This window comes from Eurosta solidaginis, chromosome 5 (assembly GCF_040869045.1).
Source record: "Eurosta solidaginis isolate ZX-2024a chromosome 5, ASM4086904v1, whole genome shotgun sequence".
Lineage (NCBI taxonomy): Eukaryota > Metazoa > Arthropoda > Insecta > Diptera > Tephritidae > Eurosta > Eurosta solidaginis.
Window position 1 is genome coordinate 257,196,410 of NC_090323.1, and position 8,869 is coordinate 257,205,278.

Genomic DNA, 8,869 nt, shown 5'->3' on the forward strand with positions numbered 1-8,869 from the left:
GAGTGGAAGGGAAACCCGGTCATAAGGATCGACGACATCCAAATTTACACTGACGGCTCCAAGATGGAATCGGGAGTGGGGGCCGGAGTCTAATCTGAGTCCCTAGATTTGTCTGCATCATTCAGACTCCCATCGCACTGTAGCGTGTTTCAAGCAGAAATCCTCGCGATTTGACAAGCCTGCAAATCACTTGTGGGCTTGCATGTAGCTGGTAAAGTTTGCATCCTGTCGGATAGCCAAGCAGCGATAAAAGCGCTTTTCTCGCCACACATTAACTCAAAATTAGTGTGGGCTTGTAAGCGACTCATATCCCAGTTATCCACCAATCTAGAACTATGCGTTATCTGGGTCCCGGGTCATAGGGGCCGGCGAGCTGGCACGCAGGGGAGAGGAAATAACCACTGTCGAAGTAGGCATATCCTTAGCAGTAGCCAAGAGGAATATCCAAAGCTTCTACTTGAAGAAAGCTCAAACAAAGTGGAATAATATCACCACCTGTGCAATATCAAAATCCATTTGGCCAAACTATGATGGAAAGAGGACGAGAAGTCTTCTGAACAAATCCAGGGCCAATACACGCAAACTGATAGCAGTATGCACCGGTCATTGGGCAGTGGGTACGCATGCGGAAAAGATGGGCATTCCGTATAACGACTACTGCAGAAGCTGCACAGATCCAAATGCCAGGGAGACAGTAGAACACTTTATGTGGAAATGTCCGGCTCTAGCTAGAGCCCGACTAAGGTTCCTTGGAACCCCGTTTCTAGAACAACTCAGAGGTCTATCTGTGATAGCAAATCCGAATATTCTGAAATTTATCAACAACTCTGGCTGGTTATAATATATTGACCGTAACATTCCGTAGGTTTTAGACGAGTTACATGGCATCAAAACGGCTTTAAATAGCTACTTGGGCGACCAGGGTCGCGCCCATTTCACCTACCTACCTACCTGCGTACTTACAAACATTTAGTGATTAAAATGACAATAATTTCAAATCCATACAAATGCTAAAATTTGATGTGCCAATTTTTTGGTCATTGTTCGTTTTATTCACCACTAAAAATGATGGTATACTTTTTCACTTACTATGCGTAAAATCAAACTCATCGTCGTGCTTCACTTGAACTTTGCTTATAAAGCCCGTCTGTGCTATGATTTGATTTTTAACCATGCAAATTTTAAAGTCTATCTAAGCGTAATAGCTGTGCATCTTCTTAGATGACTTGCTATATTGGTCCTGGTTTTAAGCAAACTATCATTTTAGGAACAGTGTATCATATGGGTCGAAATTATTTTTTATGGTGCGGGATTTTTACCCAAAAGTACAGATCTACATATATAGATCCATATCCAGCAGAGATGAGTGGAATAGACTCGAAGGTTACTGCACCTCTACAGAAATGGTTTCCATCTATATTGAGGGCTCTGCCCTCGTAAATTTTTCTTTCCGATTATAATACAGCTGAGCCTAATTTGAGTCCAGGAGTTCTTTTCTAACCTTGCAGGCTAACTTGTGGTTATATTGTCTTTGTTGTTGTAGCACAGCATTTTGGTATTATGCCAATTACACGGCTCAAGTCTCCTTGTGCCAATTACCAATTTGTACAAGAATTTGCCCGGTGTGTGCACTGGTTGCGCTATTTGCGCATAGAACTGCGCTAATATCAAAATGATGTTGATACGATTCTCATTTGCACAAATTTCGTCGTTTTATATTTGCGCATAACTTTTGTGTCATGTATGGGCCGTATATGTAAACATCTATGCTCACAGTATACGGGAATCCAGAATGAGAGCGATAGCTTAGATGTAGTCTTTGGAAGTGGTTTGCTACACTCTAGCACAATGTGGGAACAATGGATGTAATAGAGTCGACATGAGCGAAATCAGACACGTTAATCAATTAAGTAATGGAAATTAAAGAAAACAGAAAAACAAATCGATGATATATGAAGGAGAAAAGGAAACGATAAAGGAAAATAAGTAAATGTATATAAGATTAAAAACAAAGGAGGAAGAAATATAACAGTATAATAAAAATGTCGATAACAATATGGATGATAATAACAATGTTTAGGTTATCGGAAAAGAAAGGTAAGGAAAATAAAAAATAAAAGAAGGGGATAAGAGAGGACAGATCGGAAGTCAAAACTGAAGACAAAAGTGGAACTAGAATGGAGTGTTGTCAATTTGATATCGAAGTGTTAACGGTTTGTTTGCGATAAGTTATCGGCTTGTTATAGGTGTGTTGTCACCTAGGTAGAGACGAGCTTTAGATTTGTTATCGGAGTGTTATAAATTTGCCATCGATCACTTTGAATGAGTTACTTATTTTTTATCGACGATTTATCGGGTTGCTATTGACAATTTATTGATTTGTTATCGATTATTTATCGAAAATCTATCGATATGCTGCCCAATAGTTGACGAGGAGTTGTCGATTTGCTAAAATAAAATTTATCGATACGTTACCGATTTTTTATCGACAAGTTAGCAAATATTTATCGAAAAGTTATAGATATGTTACCAAAACTGTGTTCATTTGTTATTGAAAAGTAATCGATTTATTATCGAAGAGTAATTGTTTCGTTATCAAAACATTATAGACACTACTAGGCAGTTGAACAGAAATAAAATCTGGCGGCGTTCTTTTACATCAGTTAAATATATGAAAGAAATTATACTGGACCCTGAGTCCAGCTTTTGAGGTTGTATTAAAAAGTATTTGTTGATATACACAGTTTGTCTCCTTTACAATTTGGGCGTAGAGGAAATATTGTTTATAAAAATATTGTGATTTTTGGACTCTGGTCATATATCGTTACCGACAGTTAAATGTAGTTGATAACTTTGCTTAAATTTTCTATGAAGAATTTCTTAAATACATATGTATGTGTATAGCTAAGTATGCACGAGGTATTATAATTTTTTTTACTATCCATAACAAGAGAAATTCTGTAGTTTTTTGTAGTCCAATGCAATATTTACATGTGGAAAATCATATTAAACTTTCTACTTATGACAGAATATGGGTGTGAAAGCCACTGAAAACGTGAACCAAATATTTTGTATGTTTTAAAAATTTAAGAACACGTTATTGATAACAAATGCGAGTTAATAGATAGCACGGACTGGACATAAAAATACTCAAACAAATAATTATTTAAATGATGTCGTAATCCACTTAATACAAAATGCACTTTGGCGTACTTTTCCGAATCTTAACAAAGTCATTACATGCGTGAGATAAGGGTGAATAAATAGGGGCTCTAATACTTTAAATGCAGAAAAGAACCGATGATCTACTAAATAGGTCTATGAAGGAGATATTCAGAATCACGGCCACTATTACAGGGCACTGGCCGTTTGGCCCACACGAGGGTAGAATGGGTATCCCCTACATTGAGAGGTAGACAGGAGGGTGCCGAGGAAACGGTTACTCACTTCCTCTGCGAGTGCCCAGCCCTCGCGAATTGTCGGTCCGGAACTCTAGGAATTATGTGTTGCCGGTGTCAAACTGCCGCATAAAGGACATCAGTAGGTTTATTGTTTTAACTAAGTGGTTTGAGTAAAACAACATGCAGGGTACATCAGCCCAAAAATATAATTGGTTTCAGGAGAAAGTGCATCAAAATGGCGCCTAGAGCGCTACTAAATGCTTACATTACAATGCAATTTTGATACTCGACTCATCCGGCTGTGATGAATTATCAAATTAATAAGTGGGTATTAAATATTTTACAGGAAATTTAAAAGTTTTATCAATGTCAAAATGCAGCGCTCTTCAGATGCAAATATTTTTATTTATGGATTGTCAGTAAGATAAAAAAAATTTAACAAAAGTGTCAGATTCTGAATTACTTGATATAATAAAGACGTCATTGGCATACCTACATATGGATGTACATCTGCTACTTGGAGCACCTGCCGGAACTCCACCAAATAGGTTAAAATAACATAAATGACAAAGTGAAGAGATTTTTTTTAATAAAAAAGAAAAACATTCGTTATATCACGTGCTTGTGCTTGATGTAAATACGTCAATGTATGTATGTATGAACAACAAGTTCAACTTATCCTGATAAAACATTCTTTTCGGCTCCCCTTTAAGTGTTATACATTCTAGATTTTAAATTTTATATTACCTAATTTCATATTTGATTTACAATTTTTCAACTAACGGTAGTGGGATTCGATCCCGTACTCCTGCGATGGTTGAACTGTTGACAAACACATTCAGTAAAAGCCATGCCTTTGTTCTTCTTGGCATAGATTTATGCTTTGCACAGCACATACTTTGCATGTTTGCTTGTATCAAAGCTACGCTTGTTGTTGGCGCAGGTTCATATGAACAGCATCATTTACACTTTGCTTGTGGTTAATCTGCCCCGGTTAAGATATTGGTGTGTAATTTGCGGCATCAATTTCGTTTTGAAATTTGATTGTGGTTTCAGGGTTGGCTTTGGTTTCGGTTCCGGCTTTGGTTTATTTTCCCCTTTCAATTCGTTGGTGTCGCTTCATATCTTGGTCCAATTGCAATCCCGGTTATGATCCAGAGTTGGTTCCAGCTTCGTTTTCTTTTGCGAATTCGGTTCCGGTTCGGTCTGTTTTCTGTTTAGGTATGATTCCGGCTTCAAGAAAAATCAAGTAGGTAGCATAGGTCCTGGAAAGTTTCTAGTGTTTGGTCCTGGTTTTTGATAGGATTTTTCAGTTTGGTCACTAAGCAAACCTCTGGTAATACAGATTATATGAGGCCACCAATGACCGGCCAGTTCACCAAACCTTACCTTATATACTAGTTTCAGTGTCAAATATCAGATTCGGATGTCGTTTCGGTTTAGGGCTGGCTTCAATTTTTGGTTTTGGCCCTAGTTTCACTGCCAGATTGGGTACGGGTTTGATTTCAGTCACGGTTCCTGAATCGGTCATGAGTTCGTTCTTGTTTAGATATGGTTTTCGTTCTGGGGTCGTACTAATTTTCACTCTGGTTTAGATTACAGATTCGGACATAGATTCGATTCTTGTTACGGATTCGGGTTAGGTTCCGGTTTCTGGATTTGGGTTTAATTCGCTTCTCATTTCTGTTATTTTCTCGGTTTAAGCAAAGATTCGGTTCTCGGTCTTTGTTTCTGTCCCGTATTTGGTATCCGTTTCAGTTCGGTTTCTGCTTAGATTTTGATTTTGGTCCCGGTTCGTACTTATTTCCACCCTGGTTTTTGATACAAATTGGGATCCGGATTCGTTTTCTGTTGCAAGTTGTCTTTCCAACTCGGCTTTAATTTCGGTTTCTGGATTCTGTTTTGGTACCAGATTTGGCATTTCAGTGAAACAAATTATTAAATTCGTCACATTCCAAAAGAACTGGTGCAAAGGGGGTTAAAAATCTTAAACCAAGCACTTTTATATTTCTTTTCTATAATTTATAAATCACACACGTAATAAATAATATTAGCTGTAAGTAGCAAAGCTAAAAAGTCTTCAGTGGTATTATCAAAAGTGACGTACTTATGTAATTTATCAGGTGAAAAGACACACTTCAGTTGAAATTGATGGCTCGGACGTATACTTAAACTAATAATCCTACATGTAGTTGTATTTCATTACAAATGTTATCACACCAACTACGATAAGAATGACACAAAACATTACGAGCAATGAGACTTGCCCCAGTGGGTTAGGGGGCTTAGAATATACCCGCGGCAGGTATGCCTGTCGTAAGAGGCGACTAAAATACCAAATTGATTCAAGGGGTTGTCTAGCGCAACCCTCTAAAGCGCAATATATAGCTTCTCCAACCCAATTGTCAACATAACCTATCCGTGCCAAATCCTGTTTCATTAACAACCGAGACGCTGGCGACCCCACGTTCTTCATGGAGCTAGCGGGTGGTGAGCGTGGGATGACCTAGAAGGTTTAATGTGGTCACATAAATCGTTCCCGAGATGGTCGGGCTCATACTTTAATGGTGCTTTGTTACCGGAACTTACCGGATCTATACCCGGCAGAGGACCACCAACATCGATAACACTGCCCATAGCCTTCAGGAAGTGTTGTTGTTGTTGTTGTAGCGATAAGGTTACTCCCCGAAGGGGAGTGTCTTTATCGTTAGTAAAACAACAACAACGACAACAAGAGCAATGAGACTTCTGAATTACATTTTGATCGAAAATTAGCAATAGAACCAATTATTCGTACATACATAGCTAAACATTGGTTGGGTTGGTTTAGAATATCATCAAGTTTAGTTAAGGCTTTGGACTCGGACTCTGGTTCCAATTTCGGTTCTGGTTGCTGTCCTCACTTCAGTTTGGTTCCAGTTTTGATTCAAGTTCCGATTTCGAGTCCGTTTGCTGTCCAGATTCGATTTAATTTCCGATTTTTACCCATTTTCTTGTACGGTTTTGGTTTTGGTTTCATTCCGGCTCCGTTATCGACTCCAGTATCGGATCTGGTTTCTGTTTCAGTTTTTGTAATGGTTCCGGTTGTTATTTCGGGTCAAGTCCCGGTTCCAGTTCCGGTTTTGGTGATGGTTTCGGTTTTGGTTCTAATATCGAGTACAGTCCTAATTTGGGTTCCGGGTTTGGTATATGTTTCAGTTCCGATTTTGGTTCTTGTTAGATACCGATTTTGGTTTCCGTTTCAATTCCGGTTTTGGTGGTGGTTTCGGTTCCGATTCTGAATCGGTTTTGGTTCCAATTTCAGTGCCAGTTTTGGTTATGGTTCCGGTTCCGACTTTTCTTTCGGGTCCAGCTCCGGTATCGGTGCCTGTTCAGTGTCCGTTCCAGTTTCGGTTTTGGTGGTGGTTCCGGTTCCTGATCTGCCTTCGAGTCCTGTTCCAGTTCCAGTTTCGGTTCCGGTTTCGGTATCTATTTCAGTTCTTATTTGAGTTCTTGTTAAGTTCCAGTTTTGGTTTCGGTTCTACTTAGGTCTGTCAATGCCAGGTTAAGATTCCAGCTTTTAGGAGTGATACAGCTGTCAGATCTAGAAGCAGAAAGTGACTTAAGTCCTAGGAAGCCTCTAGTATTTGCCAAGAGGAGGGAGTTATTTTATAACATAGGTCCCGGTTTTTGATAGGGTTTTTCAGTTTGCCATTAAAACAAACTTCTGGTAACACTACGGACTTATTCAGTCTATGTGAGGTCCTCATGGACCGGCCAGTTCAACCTAACCTAACCTAGGTCTGTCAAGTTAATGACGCACATAGTTCAAACATGTCTATTATTTAATAATTAATAATGTCATCAAATTAATCGATTATTTTTGTTCTAATTACGATAAAATTTGGCGTAAATCTTCCATTCGTGATTCAATTATTAATTGGTTAGCTATGAAATAATTGTGAAAATATTCTCAAAAACTCTATGTTGAGTAGTTGCTTAAAATACCATACAAAAATTATCAAAGATCATATAACGATTTATTTATAAAAACGGCTGTTCTTTTTGTTGTTGTAGGGATAAAAACATTCCCCAAAGGTTTTCGGGAGTGTTATCGTTGTTGATGGTCATTTGCCTGATATATGTATATCCGGTACGTTCTGGTAACAAGCACCAGCAAGGTACAAACCCGATTATCTCGACAACGATTTAATATGACCACAAAGAACCTTCTTGCCAGTCCCGCCCTGCTGATAAGGAAACAGTATTCGTCACGGATAGGTGAGATTGACGATTGGGCTGGAGAAGCTATAAATTTCGCTACACAGCTTCCTGCATCATTTGGGTATTTTAGTTGACAGGCATACTTACGTGGGTATATTGTAAGACTCCTAACCGGCTGGGGGGTTATAAAAACGGACGTCGACCAAATTGATATAGTTTCACACATCCATGTAGTCTATTAATTCCCTGCATATTCAATTTTAAGTGCGCACAGTTGAACATTTTATCCCATTGTACATCGTCTCAAGATTCGGTAGACTTTTTATTAAGCCATTCATTAAAAAATACTTTGTTTTATTTATAGCTACGTAGAAAGCCAATTATTATGGAACACGTTTCTTGTGAATACTTGCTGAAAAAGGAAAAATATAGCCTAATTTCTAATCATATAGTCGAAAATATATTTCTTTTCTCTAGCAAATGTAAATAAAAAATGTCAAAGCACTTCACGCGAAAATAAAAGGTTGACATTGAAAACATGGACATATATGTCAACAAATTGGACGAAAAAAATACTCTCTCTGACGAAATATATGAACCGTTAAACTGATTTGTAAAAAATATATCAATCAGTAGTGGAATTCAATAATTTTTTTTAAAGAGATTCGTGATCGATAAAAAAAAAAAAATGTAAGGCGCGATAACCTCCGAAGAGATCTAAGGCCGAGCTTCTCTTCCAATTTGCGTCGTGCTCCTCTTGATTTTTCCCTACAAATTTGCCGGACGGGACCTACACGTTTTATGCCGACTCCGAACGGCATCTGCAAGGCAGATGAGTTTTCACTGAGAGCTTTTCATGGCAGAAATACAACCGGAGCGCTTGCCAGACACTGCCGAGGGGCGACCCCGCTTAGAAAAATTTCTTCTAATTGAAAAATCTTATTTCTAAAATTTTGATGTTGCTTTGCCCGGGAGTTGAACCCAGGGCATACGGTGTGATAGGCGGAGCACGCTACCATCACACCACGGTGGCCGCCATTTATAGACAGTAACTTTCAAATTACCAACGGCATTTACTGCATTTCCATTATTCTTTTATTTATACTAAAATAATAGTCACCTCTTTAGCCATGTTAAAACTAAGTTAGTGAATAGCACAATCGTTATAATAAGCGATAAATCGTTAATTAAAATTTCGACAAATCACTTTGTTAAAAGTTAAGAACTCCAAAACAGGAAGATATAGCAAACAAACGTGTCACTAC